The sequence below is a fragment of the Pelophylax lessonae genome (genome assembly GCF_965119305.1).
Source record: "Pelophylax lessonae genome assembly, chromosome: 2".
Classification (NCBI taxonomy): Eukaryota; Metazoa; Chordata; class Amphibia; order Anura; family Ranidae; genus Pelophylax; species Pelophylax lessonae.
In genome coordinates this window covers 408,442,013-408,447,461 of record NC_138769.1, presented here as the reverse complement: position 1 = coordinate 408,447,461, position 5,449 = coordinate 408,442,013, and the positions used below count along the sequence as shown (strand labels likewise).

The 5,449-nt window shown below is 40.7% G+C and overlaps 1 pseudogene across 1 annotated transcript; it reads right to left on the bottom strand.

Annotated features, from left to right (window-relative positions):
* Positions 1-592: 592 nt before the first annotated feature.
* LOC309548133 (piggyBac transposable element-derived protein 4-like) lies at positions 593-4,162 on the bottom strand (annotated as a pseudogene). Its single transcript has 2 exons — positions 3,309-4,162; positions 593-713 (listed from the first exon to the last, which is right to left on the bottom strand). The product of its transcript is annotated as a piggyBac transposable element-derived protein 4-like (transcript).
* Positions 4,163-5,449: the final 1,287 nt, after the last annotated feature.

Here is a 5,449-nt window from a genome sequence, read left to right as displayed (position 1 = left end):
ATAGTTAAAATAAAAATCAGGAGATATTAATTAACATTTACTACCAAATGAAGGCCCAAATAGTCCTAAAAAAAAGTATAATTCACTTGGATACACTAAGTAGTTGTAAGAGCCGGTTCAAACTAGCGCGACTTGTCAGGCGACTTGTCAGCCTGACAAGTCGCGCTCCCTCGCGGTCCATTGACCGCTACAGGACCCGTTCTAATAGGAGCGACACAAATCGCTCCGACTTTGAAAAAGGGTCCTGTACTACTTCGGGGCGACCTCGGAGCGACTTGCATAGACTTCCATTATGTGAAGTCCCTGCAAGTCGCTCCGAAGTCGTGGTGCACAGTGGCGCACAAGTCGCACCCGAAGTAGTAAGGAGTCCTGTCGCCTCAGTGTGAACCGGCTCTTAAGATATGCACATTTTTTTTCTGTAAATCAAATGTGAAACCTTGCTAATGGGTAAAATAAACAAACAGCTGCTAGCACGCCACTAGATACAAATGGCCATAGTGTCATCAGCATATAGTAGTATAGAATAGGGGATGTATAGGCTGGGTCTCCCTGAATCCATTTAGAACAAAGCCTTTTTAGAGGTCTGAAAAGGCTAGTGGAAGAGGGACAAAGATGATTTAGGGTGAGTGGAGCATTGGAAGAAAGATTTCCCAGCCACTACAATTTCTGGAATGGGGTAATATTGCTTGTTTTCATTTTGAAGGCAGATTATCCTGAAGGGGAAGTAGTAACATTTACTAGAGGCTGGCATATTCTAGGAATTTCTCTCTGTAAACTGGGTACAAAAAAGAAGAAAAATTCCATACAAGGCCTGATCGTTGGATTTTCGTAAATTGTGTACACGACTTCCGATTCAGACTTTGCAAACAAAAATTTCCAAAGGGACAAACCCCAAAAATCTTTTTGGACGTGAACAGAACAAACGATTTTTGTGTAATGTGTACTATTTATTTCCTGGGAAAAATCAGCTATGAAAGACTGCGCTTGATCAGAAACAATAAACAACAAAAGAAAAGTTTTTGTCATACGAGACTTTTCGTGCATTATTTACTTCCTCAGTTCCAACTTGCTGTGAAACAATGAGGAAAATTAGTCGATCGTTCGCCTGATTTTCTCATAGTGTGTACCCACCTTTACTTTGCCAGTCATGAGTCAAAAGGACCATTTAATAAAACTTGACAATGTTGCATCCAGTTCACTTTCTACAATTCCAAATTTTGCTTGATTTTTCTTTACCTTGCTGTACATTATAAGTTCAGCTTTGTAGTAAAAAAAAAAACAAAAAAAAAAAAAAATCACACCCTCCCTTCGTTTTATGCAGAATCCATGACTCAATGTAAGACAATGATTGAAGACTAACTTTTCAACTTTGTGCATCATTAAATCAGTCTGATAGGCTGTAATTGATTCCCATCAACCTGTGGGATGACAAGAGAGAGGGCATTTAATTACAGCTTATGGTATGCACAACTAAACTTCCTTTAACCACCAAGTGCAAAGTTAAAATGGTGAAAGGTAGAAATAGACAGAAAAAATGCTGCAACACCAAACAGAAATAACTCCATATTAAGAAAAGTCCTTTTTCAAGTGTCCTTAAAGCCAAACTCCTAGGGCTTGCCAGGCTTTGTTTCCCCCTTCCCCCATACTGGAGCACCCCAACAGTTACTGTATTAACGTTTGACAGATCCTAAATTCTGCAGAGAACAGCACCACATTTTGGCATGGCACCCCTCTCTGCAGAATACTTCTATGAATCCAGAAGGGTGGACAGAGCCTTGATGCCCTGAGTTTACAGGAAGTGGGTTGCATGCCACTGGCTGTCATTCAAACTAGAAGAGGAGCAGTTGCTGAAGTCATGAGTTTGAAGGGGACAGTGGCAGAGATTGGGTAAATATAGTAAACTGAGCTGCTTTTTTTTTTTTTAAGGCAAATGTTTTTCGCTAAAATTCAAACCGGAAAATCATAAATTATGCCAAGGATGAGGGTATCTGAAGGTCTTGGCAGCCCATGTGTGATAAAAATCAGTCAGAACATTTATACATTGGTGAAATATGCTGCAAAAAAGATTCAATACCTTTGACAAAATATGATAATGAGCATGAATATATATAGTGATATGGGGGTTGCTTAGCCACATGAATGCCAGTGAAGTCCATGCCAATCTAAACTGTATTTTAACCTCCCTGGCGGTGTGATTATGTCAGTATTTTTAAATGTCAAAGCGGTACATTATTTTGCATGGAAATCTGTTGTTTTAATTGTAGGCCTGTAATTCTTAGGAATAACTCCCTTAAATCTGTCCAAACAAGAGTCTAGTAGACATCCTGGGTATGATAAAGTTTAAAAAAACACAAAATCATAAATTATAATATAATAAATACATTTTATTCAATAATGTAATCAAAACAAAAACACTGAAATTTGTCCAAACAAGGGTGCAATATTACTTATCACTGTAATACTAGACACTGCATATTGGTTTAATAAACATCCCGGGTATGAAAAGTTTTGAAACATGGGACTGCACAAAGTTCGAGGTCACAATCAGGAAAATAGAACCTGGTTTCCTTTCAGATTTTTCCTTCTACTGTCATCTCGCTTCGAGCAACAAACCACGCACATCCTTGTAGGTGCTGACTTTTTCTCGGTTGGTGGGATGTAGTCCATGACGTGAGGACCAGTCAGGCGTTTTGGGTTGACAACACCAACAACATAACGTCCAGCTCTATTCATAGCCAGTGATAGTGTTTGGTGGTTCGGCAACTTTCCAAATAAAATTAGAATGAATCACAGGCTTGTCACTTTTTTTTTTTTTTTTTGAGCAGAATGTAGGTATTCAACAAGCATTGCTCACGATGTCTGAAGGTCTTCTTGTAGTACTTATTTTGCTGTTTCCTCATTGCTGGGTAGAATGTCATTGAATGTCATTGCTTGGTTGGCTCTGTCAACACCTCCCATGGTGTTATTGTAGTCTATCACTACTTGTAGTTTCACAATTTCTTTCCCACCTTTCGTGCGTGCCATAACAGTGGAGGTATTATGAACTGTACTCATTAGGCACACATCTTTCTTGTCACACCATTGCAGTGCCATCATTTTGCCTTTCTGACAGGCTACCATTTCTCAAGTCTTCAGCTTTGCCAAACGTTGGCGGCATGTCGCGCCGATTAGCCCTAACGGTTCCATAGGCATCTGTTTTGTTTTGCAGAAGAAACTCAAAGTTCAGGAGACATATAAAAGTTGTCCGTTGTTACACAATAGCCCTGATTTAGCAATGGCTCAATGAGTGAAAGAATGGAAGATTTTGCCATTCCATAGTTGCTGTATTTCCAGTGTATTTGACTGATTTCCAAATGTAACCAGTTGATGATTCATATAGCATGTAGGATTTTACGCCAAATCGTGCCCTCTTTGATGCAATGTATTGTACCCAGCTTAGCCTTCCCATTAGAATTTCATCTATGCTGATATCTCTTTCTGGCACATAGCTCCGTTGGAAATTCTTTACAATCATTTGTGATACTTCCCAAATTTTAGTTAGTTTTGGTGCAGGATGAGTAGTTTCATCAAATACTTCGTTGTTTTTCGAAGTGTAAATATTTCATCATCAGGGAAAATCTGTACTCTGACATGACTGTGCCAAAGAATGGAGTGGCAAGTAATGTATTAGTTGTCCAATACCACTTCTGCAGGGGTTTCCCTACCACTCCCTGAAATATTATTAGGCCCAGAAATTTCCAAATGTCCTTTTTGGTCACTGGTTCCCACTTTTTATTGAAAACTTCTGATGCAAAGTAGCCAGTTGTTGCTCTTTGTACCGGTTTGTCTCAGTAACTATTTTTTCAATAACCTCATTGGTCAGAAATAATTGTAAGTATGCCAAGGGGTTGTCGTGTTCAGCATCTGCTTTCATACCAGGTGCTCCAGTAAATGGGAATCTTGGGGGCGCTGCCTGATCCGTACCGCAGTCAATAGAGCACCAAGTTCGCACATCATTGAGCTCAGTCGCAGAATCGTCTCTGTCATCACTTTCAGTGTCTGATAATGAATTTCCCCACGAATCACTATTGCTCAATCCTTAAAGTAATTCCAACTTACTATCTCTGTTTTCTTGCTGGTCTAGAACCGCTTTTGACCTAAAGGAACGCTTTTTGCATGCCATGGACATTCTCAGGTTTCCAGGCAGAAAGAACACTAAAAGTGCAGGCAAGGCACTGGGCAAAACTGAGGTGAAATGGTTTCACACAGTAATGTATTCATGACGAATTACAATGTGTTACAATGTGTACAGGGGAGGGCTGGCAGCCTTAGGCCCGGGGGCAAGCCCAGTCAAGTGGCCCATTGAACCATCAAATCAGCTCACCATCCATGCCCACCTGGTTTCATAAGAGATATTGATGTTATGAATCAAGACAAACATAATGCAATGTGGTAACATAATTTAATGTTAATAGCAAAAAAGGAGGTTTAACAAAAATACATGACATCACGCCAGGCGGGGCCTAGGAAGCTCCTGTCAGGTGGAGAACACTCTGCCTGACAGGGAAGTGACCATGTTAGTATTGTGCCAGCCGGGTACAGGAGCGTACTCTACACACTCATACTGTGCCGCTGCAGCTCTGTAAATATTACATTGTATAGCAGCGACCGGCAGCAGTATACAGTGTCTGGCCCCTACATTTGTCCAGCCCTGAGTGCGGCCTTTTTACCCAGCATCAGAGTGGCCCAGGGGGCAATTGCCACCCAGCCCCCCTTCCCAGTCCTCCCCTGAATGTGTATGTGTGTGTTTTGTTTATTCTTTTGTTTCTTCATGTACACTAGCAGCTCCTAAACTTGAGTTTAGGAGCCTTTGGCATTTTTTTGCCATAGCTCCTAAACTCAACTCCATAAAAGCCTATGTGTCAATGTACACATAGGCTTTTAGCAGAGTTTAAGAACTGCCGCAGTTAGGTGAGGTTCAATTTCCCTCAACCTCCCTCTCTTGAACGTGGAAGAGTTGTGTTGAGGATAGGAAAACTCAATGGAAAACGAAATCCTCTGCAAAATCGAGCTGCAATTTTGCCACATTTTCCGCTTGCCTGCGGCCATGGTAACTGAAGGCCAAGTGTACATAAAGCCTAAAGCACTGTGGAATCTCCAAACTGCAGAGCCCAATTTAGAAATACCAAAATCCAGAGAAAGATGTAAAACTAGTTTTCTCCGGTCATAATAGACACTCCAAGGTCCCGCACGTTGCATATGTGTGAACCCTGTATCCTATTGACAACCATTTTCAGAGGCAAGACCTCACACTGTCATAATATGTAAAATATAGGCTTAGATTGTTTTAAAAAGTTTGTAGTCCAAAGTAGCTTGTAAAGCTGCAATTAAATTATGTACTGATGTCGTACAACGGATGGGGAGTATGTGTAAAAATATTTCAAGCTGCTGTATCTGCTAATGCATGCAG